This window comes from Lissotriton helveticus, chromosome 11, assembly GCF_964261635.1.
Source record: "Lissotriton helveticus chromosome 11, aLisHel1.1, whole genome shotgun sequence".
Classification (NCBI taxonomy): domain Eukaryota; kingdom Metazoa; phylum Chordata; class Amphibia; order Caudata; family Salamandridae; genus Lissotriton; species Lissotriton helveticus.
Genome location: NC_136072.1, coordinates 1,008,777,657 through 1,008,799,562, shown reverse-complemented (window position 1 = coordinate 1,008,799,562; position 21,906 = coordinate 1,008,777,657). Strand labels below are relative to the sequence as shown.

The following is a 21,906-nucleotide window of genomic DNA, read 5'->3' as shown; positions in this document are numbered from 1 at the left end:
ACAGCCGCGAGGTGACAGAGTGGCTGCAGTTGAGTTCATGAGATAAAGTTGTGGGAGGCTGCACTGGCAATGACAGCACTGCTCGCACTGCAATTTATAGAGTAAAAAATGAATGATCCCCATGACCAGACCAGTCCTGACCCAAACTCATGGACCACGGCGGCCATGGAGCCCCTAACACACCACTGTATGTGCAGTTCTGCTAAACCTGAGAGATTCTCATGCCTGGGTAGTGTTAATTTGCTGTGGGAGTCTTTGCGGGCACAAGTTGGCCCATACCGAATTGCTGCTCGCCTCACAAGGTAAGTAAGTCAGTGCCTGGAGTGACAGATCTCTCACTCTGCTTCAATGTGCTTTATAAATTATAGCTCTTCTGCTTAGCATGCGCCACGGACTTCAGCTGCCTTAAGGCACAAGCAGGCCAGGTGTTTATTGAAATCAGTTACGGGCCGTGTGGTGCAATGCAAGATGGGGGTAATATTTTCCAAAAATGATGGACTGTTTTTATGTGCATTAAAGCAGTTGAGAGGGAATGTAAGATTGTGCCTAGGATCTGGAACCTAATGCCTAAAAAGAGAGCAGGGCCTAACAAGGTTGGAACACTAAACACAAGGAAGAGTAGACCTGCCAAGGGGATTTAGAAGAGGTTGGTTGCGACATGGCCGGTCTAACTGGTTTTGGGTAGACTTAGAGCACTGTCTCAATTTGCTCACGAGAAAGTGTCACTCGTAGTCGCTGAAATGTCACTCATAATTACACTGAAACTATGAAAATGTCACACATAGCAATCTCAAACCTTGGAATCTATGTGAAGGTCCAGCATACATCAACAAACTCATAACCTTCCACTAACTGACCAGACACCTATGATCTGCCACCAGTCTCTCTTCCTCGCAGACACCCCCCAGATTTGCCAAAGCACAGTGGTGGATGCTCCTTCTCTCGCCTGGGGGCAAAAGCTTGTAATGGCCTTCCCCTGCACATCAGGACTACCCCATCACTCTGGGAATTCAGGAAAGGACTCAAGACCTGCCAGTTTGAATGAACAGAGCACCACGAAGCAGCTAGCAACTCCAGTGCCTTGAGACTCTCAAGTGTGATTTGTAGTGCTTTATAAATCATTGATTGATTGATTGAATCTCTCTCAGCCAGCAGTCTGTCATCATACCCTTGGCTAAAGGCAGGCGAGTAGGCTTGTTAATGCGTCCCTACACTTAAGCCTGGACAAACCCCCCCCCACCCGTCTCCTCCCTGCCAAGTCAAATCTGAGCATGGCTTTTCGATTCGCTCACTGTACTGGAGAAAGATCCATGCACTCCAGTACTGCCCCAGTTCCTGCCCTGTAGGCAGGAATACACACACCTGTAGAGAGAGCTCCAGTTTTAGAAAAGGTCCTGGCTAAAACATGGTGAAAGTGCTCCTTTATGTAAACTATGAAAACATGGAATTATTATCAAAGTAGGGAGAGGAATTGGGGGCTTTTTCCACTTGTCAGAAGTGGGAGGTCCAGCACAACCAGATGCCCTAATCAAGAAGTCAAAAAAAGGAATGTGGTGCTGTTCCTCTGGTAGGGGGTCATGAAAAGTCACTAGAGGTTTGGGACCCACTGTGTCTCACTAGGATTTACAGGGGGAGTCCATTTGACCCTTGCAGGTGTCATGCTTCATCATCTGGGCTGCTCCTCGTTGGGTCGGCGGTGCAATACCCAACGGGCTCACCTCAAGGAGGGGCACTTATTCGGAGTTCTTTTTTCCAACAGCCATTTGGTGAAGTGCGGGTATGGGGCCAGAGAAAGTGTAGATGTGATCATAAGTTAAAAATGAGGCTGGGAGTACCTGGAAAAACTTTTATTCTGGGGGTCTCCTGCCTCAATTAAAAACAGTGTAACTGACACTTCTTGGGGAATGATGTCCCCTGTTATTGTGTCAGTTGTTGAGATTTATTGGACGGTCAACATGTTTTGTGCGTTTATGTCGATAGACTCGCGATTCGTCAGGACCAAAAGGAAGTGAACTATCTACACTGAGTTATGTGATGCTGAAGCATTACACCTGCAAGGGTGTGGGAGGGCATTAAATTCCAACAAATTGGCTCCCCCTGTAAATCCTAGTGAGACACTATGAAAACATGGACTCACCCAGGCTTTTGTGAATTGAAGCAAACCTCAGAGGCAGCGGGATGGATAGAGGGAGGATGCCGAGAGCTAGGGATCTCAAATGAAGGGGAAGAATGTATTACATTCAAAGAAGCCAGAAAAAGTTTGCTGATTGGTCTGGGTCAATTATTAATGTTTGCTAAAATGACTGCAGCAGCATGAAAATGTTGGGGTGGTTTTTTGCAATACCCCATAAAATCATTCACAGTGAATGCCACTGTGGGACTTCAGGATGGGGAAGACATATCTCTTTAATTTAAGAAGCAATGCTGCAAGACCTGATGCATGAACTCCTGAAAATAAAACCAGGATGGGAACAGGATATCAATAGTCTGTTCACTGACCCATAGAGGAATTGGGCACGGGAGTATCATAAATGGGTGCCAATGGATACCAGGTTTCCCCTGACCCACTTCAAAATATTATATCAGGCCATCCTTACCCTTCGAATGATTTAGCATGATCTACCCAGCACAGTAAGGTGACTCTCCTAGATGCCACAATTTTTCAGCAGACTTTTTTCGAATGGTATGGTTATGCCTTGTGGTTGGCGACTGTTGGAGCCGGGTGATAACTGCCTTGACTACGATACTGGTGATAAACGTTCATTGCTCTCTGACACACTGTATACTGAGCTTACACCCCAAAACCTAAAAAGAGTAAAATTTGCCATACAATTATCTCTTTCAATCAATCAACCAGTAGATTTGTAGAGAGCGCTACTTGTTACCTGTGATGGTATCCAGGCGCTGGTGTTGCTAGCCAAACTAAGAATAATGATACACTGGATGCAGCTGCAGGGTCCCTCATTATAGTTGTGATATAAAGATGACTGTGATTAGTTACTAGCTGACGAAATACGAGTTCAAATGGTACTTGATGATATAGAAGAAGGGTATGAAATGTCTGACAGACCCCTGAAAGGGGAGACTTGAACTCCCTGGCCACAAGCCCCGTGCTTTACCGCATCTTAGAAATGTCTAATAAGATAGGTTGTAAGACAATGGCTTTTCTCTGCTATTATGTCACTGAAATTGGGTGTTCTTCAGTTTCAAAGGAATAAGTTTATTGAAAGAAATTGAGTAAACATCAATACTTCGTACAATTAACCTCTCCCACGCTTATGACGGAACCGCTCCGTCACGCCCTCGGGTGGGCTGTGCTGGTGACGGAGCGGTTCCGTCACGACCCGCTTGCCTGTGCTGCGCGTTCTATTGAGCGGGCGGGGCCGTGACAGAACCGCTCCGTCACAAGCACAGCCCACCCGAGGGGCGTGACAGAGCGGTTCAGTCATAAGCGTCGGAGCGCCGCGCCCCCCCCCCCGCCTCTTAGCGCTGCGGGGGAATTGCCGCCGCAGCGAAAGGGTTAAACATCAAAAATGACATAGGAAAGAACACAAACATTACATATTCTGTTTGGGAGAGAGAAACAAAATACCTTAAGAAATACAAAGGGCTGGTTCCTGGAAGTCTTAATAAAAGAAGAAGGACTTGATATACTAGAGAGATGTAATCTTATGAATAATACAGAAATAACATATTAAACGATGTCGTTGTCAATGTAAGGGAAGTCAGGGAGGCTGAACAACTTCTTGCACCAAGGGAGTGGGAGCGAAGGATTTTTTGCACTAGTATCTAAAAACTGCGTGACCGGAGACCAGAGTTGTAGATGTTTCTTAGCAAGGAATTTAGGCTATACAAAGGTTGTATCCTATCTTTGATTATGACAAACAGCATACCACCATGTTAAATATGATAGTTAAGATGTATCCTTCCAATTCTTTGTTATCTGTTGAAAAGCACTGATTTAGTTTTTGTGACAATTCTATTTGCTATTTTATGATGCTCTGTACCGGTGTACCTCCTACATGAGCATTGCAATAATTTGTTTTATCTCTATGTCAATGGTATGAATTAAATAAAAATATATTCTTTAAAATGGTCCTGCATTCATCCTGGACCCAAGAACTTTAGGCCCACATGGGACTGTGCAAAGACTTAAAAGGCTGGCTGATTATTCTAGATTGGAACTGTGGTGCACGAGTTTCTTCAAACATTAATGCATTTTCTAAGTGAAAAGAACAGCTCTGATAAAACATTTAAAGTAGCAATACGAAAAAAGTTAACTATGAAATGTAATAAGTCTATCCCTGTATGTTTTAGTTTAGAAATAAACTTAAATAATGTTCTATGGAAAAGTGGCTCTTGTAGAATAGCGGTTTCTCGTCGGTTTCTTTACGTGTAAAACTGTGACAACTACAATTCAGAATGTGGGTCGTGGTCAAGGTTTTGGCAGTGCTGCTAACTCTCTGACTACTGTGCCATGTGAAACCCTTCTACTGCACTTCCTGTGCTTGAATGTAATTGCTGCACTGAAGGCTGGCTGGCCAAGCAAGCGGTGGAGCACTTGTAACATCAGCAATTGCTCTTTGTTGCTTCAAAGTAGCAGAACAATTTAGGTGGGAGCGGTCTACCCTGGGGTATCTTCTGAATATCTGTCAGCTAACCAGCGACCCCAGCATCCGTCATCCTCTATTCAATGGGAAGTAGCACCAACGTGTCCGCCGGCTGCAAGTTGAGTGAGCTTTACAGCAGTTGAATGCTTGGCATTGGCCACGCGCACTGACTGACGTACAAGTGGGCTACAGGAGTTAGTGAAATGGGACTGCAAGGCAGGGGCACGATGAACCTGCTCAGGGTGTGCACTCAGTGCTGAGCCCCGCAGGACTGTGCTCATTGGGGCCATCTTACACAGGGGAGGGAGGGGTGGATTGTGAAGAAGAACAAGGAACAATGTCAAAAGAGAGGCCATTTTGAAAGGTTGCTCCACATGCCAACTACAGCCACGAAAACGGTCTGGTGATTATAACTGCAGCAAGGGAGTAGCAATGACTGCGGCTAAAATTGGGCAATTTAGCAGAACAATTTGCTTTTTCAGCAAAGACTCCTTTTCTTCTGTGGGTTCTTCAGAATGTACTTCTGAACCAGGCAGAGTGTGAGTGCTCCCTTGGAACGGGGGTTTTCTGAGGTGCCTTCTGTTGACCATGTACTGGCACTCTGCATGATAAATGCCATCACAATGAGTGGGTCCAAATTTGGAACAGTTAACTGGCGACATTTTACTTAAGATGTGTTGGTGACAGCCCAGTGGGTATATATTCCATTAGCTGGCCGAAGGAGCCTCCATTTTGAAATAGTCAAAAGAAGGAATAAGATACCATGCCAGAATAAAAGGAAGTAGTGAGCAGTTGTTGGAAAGTTGGCTCTGTGATTACTTATATTCAAATGCCTTTTTGTTGCACAAACTGTATGCAAATAATAAGGATGTAAGAGAAAAGACTCTCACAGGCAGAAAACACTAGTGAGATCAGCTTTATGGTCAGGCCGCTGCCCTGGGTGTAAAGGGTGGTGGTGGTGGGAGGTGTGAGGTGTGAGCATGTGATCTGATTTTGTCTTCCATCTAATAAAGAGGTAAATATGCTGGTCCTGGAATAAATATATTGATAGGTGAAAAAATCCACATTATTTTCTTAATAGCTCTGAATTGAGACAGTTAATGCATGAAATAACAGAGAGCCGTAGACACAGGGCCGGCTTTAGGGCAGCGCGACTGGTGCGGCCGCACTGGCCGCTGACCTGTGGAGGGGGGCGCTGTTTTTAGCAATAATGTATGACTGGACAGATGAAGGGCACTTTTGCCTGGTGGAAGTGAGAGAATCCAAGGAGGTGGCCATGGTGGGGGGGGGCGCCAAAAATAATTGTCGCTCCAGGTGCCGCCAGCGCTAAAGCCAGCCCTGAGTAGACATGAAGTAGAGGATCTCAAACCACAAGCACAGCTTTTTTTTATCACTGACAAGATGTGCCGGGGTTTGAGGAGAACAGAGAGATTCATGGGGAAAGAAGGTGTTGTAGCTTACTATAGGCCTTCATGTTTGTCTGGTGTTATTTTACTTTCTGAGGAAGGAGCTGTCCCCTGTTAGCTTAAGAAAGAATAAGCTTTGCATACTTCACACTTTGCGTGAAGGTTTAATAGAAAACTTTTGAAAAGTTGCGAGTCGCCAGACTTCTCAAACTCGCAACGTCACACATCCTTCCGCCCTCCATCCTTGGACTATCCTTTGCAGCCCTAGACACATAAGGTGCTGTCAGCCACAAGGCTGAAAGGCACCTCAGGTGGACATGATCGCCACAGGGTTTTAGTGGAGTAACTGTTACTACTGTTCTGACACTAAAGGGCAAATTTACTACTGCATCACGCAGCGCAGCAACCATGAAGCGTTTGTTTGTTCGTTTACACTATACCCGTTACCTATATTTGGAGGGTGTACTATTTAGCTAATGTATCACGTCCTGTGCATGCAAGTCACCACACATCACTATTATTCTGCATCCAGTGCATCGTAGGACCGAGAAAGAGACAGTGAAGAGGTTATAAGAAGGATCCTAATTTGTAACTTTAACTAGACGATGCACAATTTCAACCTTAACATTGCTTTCTTCATTAGTTTTCATCATCTAACATCAGACACCCCACCAATGGCAGTCCATCCTCTCACACCGTGAAGACCATCTTCAGGATCACAGCCACTGGATAATCTCTGCCTGGTCGCTAGGTGCAGTACTGCACTCACAGAGGGCGTGCCTGCCCAGAAGATGACAACTATTCATCATCTGCCTTGTGGATCACTTGCCTTTAAAGACACACCACACCTCAATATCTGATTATTGGTCTTGTCACTGTACCACAATTCTGTATTTTAAACTCCCTCCAATAAAAATTTGATTTCCGCAATTATTGTTTGAATTGACAAGCTGGACAATATGAAAACAATGGAGAGAATACAGTAGAGTGTAGACAAAATGAAATCAGGAATGAGCCCAAAGGGTCATCATGCTCTCGACTCAGGTGGTTAGCTTGAGGATAAATATGGCTGCATTATTTTGAGATTAGGCACTTTCAGGGAATGAACTCTAGCAATTTTTTTAATCTGAAAAACATATACTTTTATGCATAGTTGTAGACTGTGTTACTTGTTTCAAGTCAACTCATACATAACCGGTCAATATTCAAACATAGGAGAATTTGATAGAAATGTCCATTTCAATTTTCAATTATGCTTTTCAAGGGAACCATTTCACTGTATTGCAATTCTTTTTTACTTTAGATACTGCTTCGTTTAGACTTCAGGTGGTGGAGATAAACAGACCATCTATATACCAGGATTGCCCCAGACCCGTATGGATTTGGCACAATAACCCGTCACCTTAGGGACCATCTCTACCAAAAGCCCATTAAGTTGCAGATTCAAACTCAAGAATGCACACACTCCGTTCTATGGCGCTTACAAAACTAACTCCAAATAGGTGTAAACTATAAAATGATCTCATGTGAGCAACAAGATCAGGAGTGATTTCCAAATTTAGTCAGTTTTGTCTTTTCCTTCTAATTTAAACTTTAAGAACCAGAACAGGAAATTGATCTAAGCCTTTGTCTTACTCCACCTTACAATTTCTGTGGGTACTGGATACCACAGTCCTATGCGTTCTGGTTTGATACAGAGTCATCCAAACTATGACACCGGTCCCGTCGCAGGGATTGTGAATTTCATTAAGGACACATTGATGAGAAAAATTCAACTTTGATGTCTTTTTTTCCGAACATCATCTTCAATCACGACACTTGATGTAACTCAACTGTGACTTTGCCATTCTCCGGCTCCTAGTCTTGGATTCTGTGTCGTCAAATTGTGCATATGTAACATGGTCTAGTTCTGCGTTTGTATATTCTATATTTTGCTCTATTATTTGTTACTTTTCGTATATAGGTGCCCAACTATTTACTGCACTTTACCTTTTTTGATTGTTAATCTAGTGTTGGAGCATCTTGCAAACTGTCCTTATGTATGACCTTGTTACAAGCAAAGCACTCTCATGCCCTCAGGGGCCAGTCCTCACTATATAATGCTACAAGTAACAAAATAAAATATATTTTCCTGACGCACAACTATCTACTAGACATAAAATGTAAGGACAGTGCAGGTACTATCATACATTTATTGGGATGTACAACTAAGAATTGTGAAGTGAAAGCTTTGTCGTAAAACTTTGCATTGGCAACACTGCAGCGGCACACAGTGTGTCAAATGAGGCGATTAGCAACACTCACATTGGTTGTTGTTGGGAGGAATCCACACATTTGCAAACAATGAACACAGATTGGCCATGGGACTGCATGAAAATCTTTCCAGCTTTCTTACCTCTGTAACTCAAGTAGTGGATGGAGGGGGGTCGGGGTAGTAGTGCAGTGTACTGTACCTTGTCCAATAGCCCCCATTCCATCACTCACACAGCTTCTGTACAAGATACATACGAAGGTTCCCATCTCTCTCGCTCACTTGGGAACTGCAAATTTAGAAAATGTAGACTTTTTATCTTACCAGTTGCTTGAAGGAAGTGGAGTAGATGTCTGTGCCTCTGGCCCGACCCCTGGGCTCCGTAAAGAGATTTCCCAAATCGGATCCACTGCTGAAGGCCTCCTTGTAAGGAAAGCAAAGTGTTCCCCGCTTCGAAGTGAAACTCCAAGGATGTTCAGTCAAGCCTGGTCGGCTCGTGGCGTTACCTGCAGCAGCAGCACAGGAAATGTATGTGAAAGACAACAAAAAAGGAAGAGAAGCTGTGGTTTGAAGATTTGCTGCAGGGCACACATGATGTTTCAGCTTCGTCACTCAGAAAAAAAATTGTGTTTGGGGGGCCGGAAGTGCGAGCCAAGAGAAGGCTGCATTCTTCTGGCACGCTGCGGAGCACTTATCTGGCTGGGCGTGATGCTACATGCGGCAGAATTCGACGCCGGCTCGGCCCGGGCTTGCACGTTCGTTTGTAGCATGTCACTCACCACACCCACAGCAGGGTCTAGCGCCTTTATGATTGGGAGGTCAATTGCAAGAGGTGCTGTTCTATCTAGTAGACTGATATTTCATTACAGGACCCTATAGACTGTCACAGAAATTAAGCAATTCTTTGGCCGCATAATTATGATTTCAACGCAGGTGCCGAATAGCTCACCATCTGCAAAAAAAAACAACATAGTTTTTAAAAATGTGGTGGAAAGTTATTGGAATAGAAAGCGCCTCACTTTGTAAAAGGTTCATTTGTGACCTTGCAGTTGCTGATTGTTGACTTCCTAGGGTGTGAAACTGTTACTACTGAGGTGAAATCGTCGCCTGTCAGTATTATTGTGAGTTAAAATACAGAAATAATCCTGCTACAGAATTGAGCAAGTTATCAGCATAATTTGCGTTTTTCTTGTCGCATAATTCGGTACTCCATTGCCACATAATTCCAGTGGCCCAGCCCATAGATAATATAGATTTACAGCTATATCAATGATCTGAAAACAACGAGAAAACCTAGATGGATCAAGCCTCTCACATTAGCCAAGTTTATAGACTTTAAAGATGTAACATGCAGCCTTCGAAAACCCTGTAGAGTGTGATAGGAATGGACGTGTGGGGAGGAGTACATGAACTAGGGGAGTTGTAGCTGTCTTACATGTATATATTGAGCACTAATTATTCATGTATGTATTGAGCACTAATTATACATGTATATATTGAGCACTAATTTTGTGTCACTTTGTTGGTGTTCAGATATGGATTGATTCTTGAACCTACTCTAATCTTTTGATGTTGTGAAATTAAATAAACATGAATTGTAGATAGCAAAAATGTCTAAAATAATTCATAACATGCGTTCATGGTGAAACTAATACACAAATACAGTGGCCTGGGGAACATCCATTACGACGCGGTGTTTACACCGCACTACCATTACAACGCTGGTTTTACAACACAAGTCGTTACCACGACTTGCGCTGGAGGGCACTCTAGGCTAAGGAATAGTAGATTTACTATTCCAACACCTTCCCTACTGTACATAGGCTGGTAAGTCCAGCACCCTACAGCGCAAGTCGTGGTAACGACTTGCGTTGTAAAACCAGCGTTGTAATGGTAGTGCGGTGTAAACACCGTGTTGTATTGACATACAACCAGTGGCCTTGAACACTGAGATTAGGGTGAACATGTGCTAAATAGTTTCTAAACATGGTACGAGATGAGAGATTATCTTTTTGATAAAGGAACTGAGTTTTAGACACAGAACTGTAAATAAAATAAATAAACCCATATTTGTAAAGCGCAACCTACTCACCCTTACGGGTTTCAAGGGGCTGTCGTGGAAATGAAGTGAGCTATTTCTCAGAGTCACTGGTGCTGAGCTGAGCTGCCGCCGGAGCCGGGGACCAAATCGTGAACCCTGTGCCTCGAAGTCAACTGCCCTGGCCGCTGCAAGCACCTCTCCACTGGAAGAACTGTCATGAACAGTGTAATTAGGTATCCCCACCCCTCTCTCTATTGAGTGGGGTTCCTCTCTTGTGGATGGTGTAAACACACTAACCTGCAGCTACACCGGTCTAACGTAGAAAATCAACTATGGAGAGCTAGTCTTTGAAGACCTTTTTCTCATCACTGGACATAGCACCAATCTAGATCCTATGAGCATGGAAGCGCTTTACAAAAGCATTCGTAGATTGAGTCTACTAGATAGCGCATGCACTGTCTGTTGCGAGGTGCTGTACCTGACATCCTTTGCGTGGTTTCCCCTCAGCTTTTTGCCTTCCATCCTCCTGTTTTTCCTGGTTTTAGGACTCTGAACTCTTTACCACTGCTAATCAGTGCTAAAGTGCTTGCGCTCTCTTCTTTAAATATGGTAATAATGGCTTACACCCAATTGCTTGTAAGTCCTTGGTAAGTGGTACTACATGTTCCCAAAAAGGCCTGCAAATTAAATAGTACCAGTGAGCCTGCAGCATTGATTGTGCCACCCACTTAAGTAGCTCTTTCAACATCATTGCAGCTGGTGTGTGCAGTTTAAACTGCCAAATCGACCAAACAAAATAAACATTTTGCCAAGCCCAAACCTTACTTTTAAATATACATTGGTCATCCCTAGGATAGGCCATAAACAGCCCAGATTGCAGGGTGCAGTGTATTTAAAAAGTTGGACAAGCACCTTTAACTTTTACATGTCCCGGTTCAGACTCTTAAATTAGTTTCCCACTACTCCAAGACCTACCTCTTCCATGGGATAAGATTGGACTAACTTAATTCATTCAGTAAGTGCTAACCTTTAACTGGGAGCAGGTAGGGATATTGAATTTGGTATCTAAGGAATTGTATTTTAAAACCCTCTTTAATAGTAAACTTCGATTGTAAGTCACATTTCTGAAAATGCCACTTTTAGAAAGTTGAAATGTTCTTGTTCTAACCATTTGGTGCATGCAACCTGTATCCTGGGTCACATGACTAGGTGTAGCTGGCAGTTGGTTTTTGTATTGCTCCCAGACAGTGAGACAAAGAGGGAATAGGTTTTGGCAGGACGGCCCATCTCTGACTTGATGAGGGAAAGAGACATCACCTCCCACACTGGCACATCACAATAGCTCTGCCTTAGCACACTCACAAGAAGTTTGACATTAGTCTTTTGTGACCCCAGACAAGCTGGGACAGGGGCATGGAGACAGGAAATTCCAAGCACCTCTGGGTGTGGAAATCTCCAGAACCTTCTCATACTCCAAAGCGGGTACCAGATATAAATAATGGACCCTCAGACCCTGCTCTTCAGTACATCCCTGGAACTGTGGAAGACTCAGAAAGACTGCAACTCTGTTGCCCTGCTGCACTGCTACATGAATGAAAAGGACCGGACCTCCATCTTGAACCCAGGGCCACCAGAATGACTCTAAGGCCAGGTTGGCTGGGCCCCTGATCAGAGCCTCAGGCACAGAAAAGACCCCAACCACCTTGAACCCAGCACCTGGACTCTGTCTGCTGTGAGCCCTACCCCCCCCAAGTGGTGCCATCCCAGCCTTAGAAGTGGTCCTGAAGATTCTCTTCCAGCTCAGCTGTGGTCCTGTAGGCAGAACTGACGCAGTGCAATGCATATCCTCACAGCTCTGTTTCAGAACCACCGCTGCACGATGCATCCCTGATACTGGACCTCACATCGCAGCCAGCAGTCATCTCAGAACTGCTGCTGCGTGATACATCCTTGACTAAGGCCTTCGCATCAAAAGCCCCTCGTTGACTGCATCGTCAAGGATGACTCATGACCTTGCATCACACCCTGACAGCTTCTTCGGAACCACCGGTGCGTGATGCATCTTTGATGCAGTACTTTGCATCTCAAGCCTCTTGTCGACAGCATCCTCGACAATGACGCAGGACTCCGCATCGATGACCAGCAGCTTCCTTGAGACCGCTGCTATGCAACAACTCCTCAACGCGGGATCTCTCAACACTCCACAAACCAGGATATAATGTACTTTGTTCAGCGGGCCTAAGTTGCTTCCAGTATCCCGCCTGCACACCAACGCGGTCAGCCTGAACTTGTGACTTTGCCTTGGTCCAGTGCAACCAGAGAACAACAATTGGTGCCTTGTTACATCTTGGCACTATTTTTACGTACAACTTCAAAATTGCATATCGTCAGTTCTATGGATTCGATTTCTGTCTTTTAGTCTCAAACAAATATTTTTTTTTTTTTTTAAAACCTTTATTCAGAAAAACAAAGAGATACATGCGCAGGCCCACAACCATCATGGCCGGCCGCAAAACAGTCATCCAAAAAACAGGAGAGAGGCATACCAATCGGCAAACAGGATATGTGAAAGTACATCAAACACGGTCGCGGGTATCGTAACAAAGGATATGAGGTTTTCATTTTAAATGTTCAAAGGAGAGTAGGGGCTGTCACAACAAGGATATAGCACCTCACGTAAAAACCACAAAAGACATGGGGGACATACCCCAATGGCGAACTGAGGCAGGCAATGACTACAGCGACTAAATAAGCAAGACAACCGAAACAATAATATCGAACAACAGGTCATGATACAATAAACAACATTTCCAGGTATCACCCCAGAAGTCCCACCCCAGAAAAGGGAAAGACAGGGGCTTAAGAAGATGCCTGAGAAAAAGAAGGTGCAAAGCCAAGGGACAGCCAACCCTACAAAAGAGGAAAGAACCCTCCCAAAGTTAGAAAAGAGCGAAAGGGACCATAGAACAAAATAAACTAAAATAACAAACCCCCCCCACACCCGCCACCCTGCACCCCTGTGATGGCTACGGCCTAGCCCATAAACAGCGTGCCTGTCGCCCCGGAACTGCCCCAAAGAAGGGAAAAAGTACAACAAGTACAAGAAGTGGAGGAGGAGAGAATGAAACAACGAAGGAGGGAAGGATCAGCGGAAAAAGAAGACAACAACAAATATGTACCCGGCCGCCCGCTCTCGGCCCCACACCCGACATGATACCAACGGTCGATGCAATCAATGTCCCGCTCACGTAGTACAGTCCCAGCAATGGAAGGAATAGCGACCCAAAGAAGCTGTCTTAACCTTGCCCCCTGCGATCATGTTGGTCGATGGAGTCCAACCGTCCGGCCAGTGCCGTGGATGAGAGAGGCACCTGGAACGGCCAACACAGGATAGGGGGTCGCCCACAAAAGGCCACGCAAACCACAGCCACAGGTCCAAGAATGATACAGACATAAACAGGGCAGTGCAACTGTATGTCGGAAGCAGCAGGCAGGAGCGACAACAACAGTCTCAGGAGGGGATGAAAAGCCACGCCACCAGCACATAAAGGAGATGACGAACATGGCGCCCAGGGATGATATACCAGCCAGTGTATGAAACCACGAACTCCAGACCTCCCCCAGACCATCGTGGTCGGCACTTCAGCAAAATCAGATCCATAATCCGCCAACCTCACTATAGGCACCTCGGTATGGAAATCAACAGGAGCTGGCTCAGAGTGTGGCGCAGTGTGCAGCACTTGGGGGCAACCACAGCCCGTAGGAGAAATAGCATCAAGCCTGCACCCCAGATCTCGGGCATGAGCACGAAGAGCAACTCCAACTGCCTCCAGAGCACACAGGACAGCACCGGTCCCCAGCGGTTTCTCAGAAAGAGAGGGTACCGCAGTGTCTTCCACACCAGGCTCACGGATGAATGGCAGCCCGGGAAGCCGATCGCCATCTTCACTCGCCGCCCACAGACCCCTAGGCCGACTCTCCGCTAGTGACCATCGGGCCAGAGACAGGGGGGCGACTGTGGACATCGCAGTGCAGGCTTATTCGTTTTCAGCCAACATCCGGACCCCCAAGTGAGCTCCGAGGATTCCACTTTCGGACGCTGAGGTGCAGTGTAGAAAATGGCGTCTGTTACTGGCCGAGACAACAAAGAAACTGCGCCGACCACTTCCAAGCCGGGCGATGGTGCAGATTGGTTCCAGCGGACACAATGTATCTAGGCGCACAAAATCTCAGAGCGGGATGAGGTGCTGCAGCGACGAGTAGAACTCGGCAGCCTCTCACCAGCCGATCGGCTCCTCCTCCTCCGCGATGACCGCTGCTGCTGTGGCCGGCTCCCGCCGGCTCCACAAACAAAGCCCCGGTCTCACTGCCGCGCAGGGCCGGGAAAGGAGCGAGGACGGTTCACCGCAAATATGACACGGAAATCGCCGGGAGACACACCGGCATAGTCAGGATAGGTCCCCCATGTCAATCGCTGGGTAGAAGGACAGGATAGAGGCCAGGATGATAGGGAAAAGCGCTAGGGTCGGCGGAGCCGAGAAACTAGGCGGCCATCTCGGTTGCAGGCTAGGCTCCTCCTTCAAACAATTTTTTTAATTTAACTCTATTGTTCTAAATTAGTGTTGGATTTTTCTTGTGTTGCCGTTTCTCTTTATTACAGTATATCTAATGTACACATTGCCTCTAAGTTAAGCCTGACTGCTTGTGTGGCAAGCTACCAGAGGGTTGAGTACAGGTTAATTTGGGGTTTGCTTGTGTCTCACCATGAAAGAGAGATTGTGGTTGCTGCTTGAGGAGGGTTTCACCCCCTCAACCAGTTAACCAATTTCATACACAAGGCTTATTGGGGCTTACCAAGAACATAGCGGGGCTTTGTCCCCATCCAGAGTTTTCCATCAGTTGATTTCCTGTCCCTCTCATTTGCCTGCTTCTTATTTGTGTCTCAGCTTGTTGAACTTATGCTTCCCCCCTACCTGCACTCTAAGTATTTCTTTCCCGTCCCTCCCACCCACTCCATATTGCTTTGTCTTCCTTCCACTTCTCCCATTTCCACCCTCCCACTCGCTTAAGAAAAAAACACTCCACGCGTTTTTTAGTCACTGACGTTACGTCGTGTTATAGCGTACTCATGTCTTTAGACCAACATGTATAATGTCAAATATCCTGATGTTTTCCCTAATTTGTAAATCTATTTTAAGTATTTGGTGGTAGGGGATACAATTCTAGAGAAGGGGGATGTTTTGGAATAATTAGCATGTATAGGAAAACATGTTAGATTCGAAGACGTGAAAAAATAGGAATTAGCATTCGCTTTCTCTATATAAACTATATGTCTACAATGTAAATTCATATGTAAAAGCAAACAATATTGTGATTGATTTTATGTTTTTGTTTAGGAGAATTTGTCTTTGTTAAAATTGTGGGAGAGACTTTATTTGTCCTGAAGAAGGTGGCCTAATATCCAGGGTACCCACCGAAACGCATTGATGAAAAAACCTAATGGCAAATCTGGAGGGCATTGAAAATACACTGTAGAAATTAATGATTTGGTAACATTTTTTGATGTATACAATGACCCAAGAAGATTGGTGAGAGAAAAAACATACACGGTTGTTTATTCTATTCTCTCGTCTGTGTTTATGTGTTCTGTAATGGATTGTATTTTATTGTAAAAATAGGGCCCGCTTTTCCCTTCCTAAGGGATTCATTAACAAGGAGTTTTTAGTTGTGATTTTAGACTTTTTTTAATGTGTATTGATATACGGTTTTCTTATCAGTTTCAGTATAAGATTCGAAATATAAATAAAAAGCTAAGATAATAATATTTTTACATAGAAATATTGGTGTGAAGTACGCACCTTAATGTTATTGAGGATGTTCACGAAAGACGGAATGAAACTGAAGTGAGAGTGTTGTTTGAGTCTAAGATTGTGTACATATAAACCCAGTGGGAGTTTGATATTACCTGAATAGTCTGATACGGTGCCCTGCTCCATTGGGCAAGTAGGGCCCCTCTCTACTTTATCTGACCTTTAAAGAAGTTGCAGTGTTGGCACTGCAAGTTGCAAAGGTATCTTTTCGGGATGCACAATGTCCATTTAGTACATTGCTCTGTGGGTTTTTGCAACCGCAAAGCCTGCCTACATGAGCAGCACAGACATTCTGATATTAGAACGTTTTCATACATCTGGGCCTAAATTCTAAGACCCAGGAAGAGGTGGGGAGTGGGAGCCTTTAATTGGGCAGAACTAAATACCACTCTGTGCAATTTGATGCATAAGGAGATACTGTGACTTGCACCTCCTGACGTGATTTATTATGAAGTGCTGAAGGTCAGCTAAGTGGCCACTAGCTCACATCACCACTGCATGTATGTTTTTTTGGAGTACATGGAATCAAGACAGTCCCTGAATGCATTGTGACACTCATCCCTTGCATGCAGGGATGCATGGTACTGCTGACTGGCTTCAGTCCTTGTAGTCTTTGTAGTCCCTTGCACTGCCATTCAAAACAGAACTGTTCGTTGTTCTTTTCCATTCGCTTGCATCACCACCCAGTGTTGATGCTATTGTGGCCACTGCCCTTTAGTTATTCAGCTTACGCCCCATTGTATCGTTTAACTGTGGCTATCCTAATCACATTTTAATTACAGTAGTTATCATGTTCAGTTCACCCTTCCTTTATTTTCATTTAATTTCTGTTCAGATATCAGCTCTATTTAGAGCAAGGAGGTAAAGGAGAATCCACCCAATAGCGGTAGACTTTGCATCTCCACCTCCAGCAGTCGGACCGTCCTATATAGATTATCCTCATTGGTGATGGAGACCTCTTTGATTCCACCAGTAATCCACCAAGGTTCAGAGTTCAATTTACCATATATGGAAGTGAAGAGCCATACGACGTACAGCGTGCACACTGCCATGGAAAGTGGGCCGGATTCTGAGGATAAAGGTAATATACTGTCCTTAGCATGCTGGGAAATATACTAAAATAAGTTAGTAAGACTACATATGATCATGTCATGTAGAGCTACTTCAAGGGTAAGTTTTTAGTGCACACATTTGGTGGCAGTAATTCCCATCATAGCTGGAATTTGACCCTAATTGCCTCCACTCCCCAAAGCAGTAATAGCCTCTTTCATGAGGAAATGTGGCAGATTTACCACCACTAATGTAGTTAAGACTTAATTCTACCCAAATGAGGAAGAGGATTATCGACCAGACAACCTGGTAAAATAACTGATGTCTGTTATTCATTTACACATTTTTATGTTGGCAACAAGGATTCTTTCTTTAGATCCAGGGTGTAAGGTGATTGGCTAATATTTGTTCTTCTTTTGCCATCGCCTTTATTTTCTCTCTCTGCTACATGCGACCTCTTCATTTTTTATTTGACTCATTGTGCTTCCTTCTCTTGATGCATTTGAGCAACTTCCAATTGGCCAATCTACTTCTTGTTTGGATTTTGGGTACCCTGGCAACTTCATTGTTTTCATCAGTCTAAGTGATGTCTGTATCCTTGCCGGTCTCTCTTGCTCACCAATTTACTCTGTTGAAAGATATGGGGCACATCGAAATGGGGTCAGCATTAACCCACCTAGAAGCACATATAATACGGTGGATTTGTATTGTCCTCGCCTTTCATTAGGGTTTATAAAATTGGTACATAGGATGTGATCCCTTGAGCCTGGGAATGTGGTTGTTTTTGTGCTGTGTAGGGAGTTTATAGCTGAGGAGCATATGAGTCTCAGGAAGATGTGGAGGGGGTTGTACTACTATATTTCCTCTATCATTGTCGAAGAGCCTCTCATTCTTTCTTAAATTATTCCACCACATATTTTTTTTTGCCTAAAGATGCTGAATTAATAAATTAAATTGGCCATAAAATCACAAGACATGAATCATCAATTTCTAATAAACATGACACATAGCTGTTTCTTGATAGTTGGAATACTGGTCTTGTGAACTGTGGAGTACCTTTGTACTTTGTTATGGCATCCATGCAGATAAGTATATTATGTTAGGTACATTTGTTAGGCGATCTGAAAGTGTGCTGTGATAATGAACTTTGTCTGTAATACCAAAGACAAGCTAAAAACAATGGACTTGAAAGCAGCCAGTGTGATTACCCGTGGCTAAGGTTAATTCACATATTGATTACAAGCAGCACTCCTTGTACTATGCAAGTCTCCCTAAGCTAGAGGGGAATGCGCAGATGTGGTTCCGAGCTCACTCTGCCATGGATCTTAAACTCTACCTTAATGATCAGGCGCAACAAAGGGTGAAACTGGACTAGGGTTACTTGAGTTTCCGGTCCGTGGGATGTGACCTAATAGTTTGAACTAGACTGAATGTAGGAAATCTGCATTTTATGCATGGTGACCCTGGATTTTTTGCCTTTGATGGAACCTATATTTTTGCTGGCTTTAGAAATCTATGCAGTTTGTCTTTGCTAACCAGTAATACAATGTCTGTGCTCCCCCTTCTATCATGGTCAAATGTGCATATTCCTATTTGATATATTGAACTTATCTATAAATCCCTAGTATATGGCACAAGGTGTACCTATGGCTTGGAGGTTAAATGCTACTAGTGGACCGCAGCACCCATTGTGCCCTCCACTTCAGTGGCACTGCAAACATGGCTTCAGGACTTCCATTGTATCCTGGCTACTGCGGTTTTAAACCTGCAACCTGACCTGTCAAAATGACCCTTTTTGATAGGGAAAAACCTCTTTGTTAAATATTAATACATTACCCCTATGTTAGCCTTGTACCCCACAAGTCAAGGTGCATGGTATTTAAAGGTGGTACCTGTAGAACATTGATATTACCAGGTCTCTACAGTGACTAGGCCGAAAAAGCTATTTTCACTGTTGCAGAACTGGTTGTGTTTTGTAGAAAACAAGAGTGTAGATCACAATGCTGTATGTCGAGAATGGGACACGCTAAAAAAAATACTGAAACATCTATTTTTAATCGTTATTAAAAATCCAATTCAATTTCGCAGCTGGATTTTTAATAAATATTAGAACATTGGAATGTTGGGAGCTCCATTGAAAACAATGGAGTGCTCTGGGATTATAATGGCTGGTATAAGCCTGGAGCACCAACATTCCAATGTTTCTTTGTTCACAGCTCTGGCTGTGAACAAAGGCTTCAGGGAACCTGAGGGGATTCCAATCCCCTCACGGTCCCAAAAGGCTTTGTTTTGGTTTTTTTGTTAGAACATTCTGTCCTCTAGTGACAGAATGTTCTAATAGCCTTATAGCCCTTCGTAGATGGGCTATACCTCTATTAAAGTCCCTCTCCCTTGTTAAAGGCCCTCGCCTTCGGCTCGGGGCCTTTAACGCTGGAGAGGGCCTTTAATAGCCGGTATAGCCCTCTACGGCGGGCAATAAGGCTATAGTAAGGTCAAGTAACTTTTTGAAAGTTACCTTTTCAATGCATGAAGTTCCTGGAGACTACTTGGCATCAGCTCTCTAACTTCTCCCAGCCTGTGATTGGCCAAAGGTGTGCAATGACTCTCAGGAGCAAACAATAGGCTGGTCTGACTATGGCAATATGACTACCCTAAACACTACAGAATACACGGGGGTGCTGTGGACATCTTTTTTTATACTACAGTGTCAAATCCTACTTCACAGGTATGCTGGGTTCCCAAATAACACTTGGGGCACATATAAAACTGAGAGAACAGGATGCCAAGACAATTCTTGAGTACCCACTGTCTGGTTGCTAAAGGACTTTGCTTTTGTCTTACCAGACCCTGTCTCTGGGTTTATTGTGGGACCAGTGCCTGCTTCAAACTGGATTTTGGTGTTAGATGTGGGAGGATATTAGGATTAGCATAGTACATTCCCCACTGAAACCCTCAGTCAACAGAGGCCAAGTTGAGTGTGGCTGAAGACTTTCACCATCTGAAAATGCTCTGACACATGGCATTCTGGGCCTGTTTGCCATGCAATAGGGCAAAAAGGAACTACTGAAAGTAGGTAGGGCTGGCCCAGAGAACTTTCACTCCATTGATTAGGGCATGCCCTGGAGTCACTTCGACCTCCAAGCTGGTACCAATCATAAATGTGGCATCTCCAGGCACACAGTTCAGAATACTTTCTGGACTTGTGTAAGATTATACGAGAGCTGATCCTGCTGCCTGTGACCTGAGAGAAGCTCTAACGAACATGGCCTGTTCACTCTTGTTCCCAGGACAAAGAAGTGGACTCCATGAGTCAGTTGGCGACCTCCTGTTTGGCTACAATGAGACAGCAAGCTGCAATGAGCAATTTTCTGGAAATACCTAGCTGATCAGTGGCAACTGGACCTGGACTAGACCCTACTGTTGCATCTGCCTGGCACCCTGCAAGGCTCTACATGTCACCCCTGGGACACAAAAGACTAAGGGCCTAATTTAATTCCTGATTAACAGCTGTTAGACGGAGACCTGGAGGGTCGGCCGAGCACAAGGGGAGAGGCCTCCGGTGAGGGCCGTCTCCAGCGATCGTACAGACAAGTAACTTCCCCCCCACAGATGGACACCACACGAAGATAAGATTCAACACTCTTTATAGGCCGTTCTTGGAGTAAGGTAATACGGTACAGTAAGATCAGGACACGAGGATCCTCTCAATTCTAGTCTCTAGTAGGGAAAGGGGGTAGCGGGACAGTCTTGGTACCCACGGGTACTGTGATGAGACGGTGGTAGCTCACAATCCTCGAGCTCGGTGTTCGGACGGGTCGGACCGCGGCAGTGCCTGCAGGTCCCGAAAAGGTCGTAGGTGGAGACGGGCCGCGGCAGCGCCTGCAGGTCCCAGCAAAGATGGTAGTTACAACGGGCCGCGGCAGCGCCTGCAGGTCCCAGCGAGGATGGTAGTTACAACGGGCTGCGGCAGCGCCAGCAGGTCCCAGCAAGGATGGTAGTTACAACGGGCCGCGGCAGCGCCAGCAGGTCCCAGCAAGGATGGTAGTTACAACGGGCCGCGGCAGCGCCAGCAGGTCCCCACGACGAAGATGGTTACAACGGGCCGCGGCAGCGCCAGCAGGTCCCCCCGAGGATGAAGGTTGCAGAAGGCCGCGGCAGCGCCAGCAGGCAAGACGACAGTTCACAATGCAGGGCTGCGGCAGCGCCAGCAGTCCGTCAAGGCTGAGTTACTCGCGGTGTCTCTCGACTCCAGGATACAACCGCCCTCCCGCTCTGGGGCTGCCTCAGTTATAGGTCTGGCGCCCTTTGATGTCCGGACCCTCGCACTGGGAGGTCGGGAGGTCCGGGATGAGGGAGTCCAGACACCCAGCAGGGGGGTGGAGCCAGCACCCGGGGAGGCTGGGGGCGATCGGCACCTGGCGGGGGAGAGCCATCGACACTTCTTTCTCCCATTAACCTGCCAAGTGGTCCGTTCACCTCCTGGGTGGATGGTGGTGCCGGGATGTCGGAGCCTGGCCAGGTCCAGGGTTGGGGTCGAGCTGAGGCCACGCGGCCGCGTGGTGCAGTGTCCAAGATGGCGGCTGGGCCGGGCAATGGGGCTGACGGGGGCCCGGGCCCGTGGCACAGAGATATCCGGGAGCAGGCGTCCCGGAGGAGACGGTTTGCGGGTTGCTTCTGC

At 45.5% G+C, this 21,906-nt stretch overlaps 1 protein-coding gene across 1 annotated transcript in view; it reads right to left on the bottom strand.

Annotated features, from left to right (window-relative positions):
• The window catches only part of SELPLG (selectin P ligand), a 114,787-nt gene extending 105,803 nt beyond the window's left edge, over positions 1-8,984 (bottom strand). Inside the window, exon 1 of the mRNA XM_078667407.1 lies at positions 8,592-8,984. The gene's annotated coding sequence lies outside the window, so the exon portion shown is untranslated. The remainder of the gene's footprint in view (positions 1-8,591) is intronic.
• Between the last annotated feature and the right edge of the window lie 12,922 nt (positions 8,985-21,906).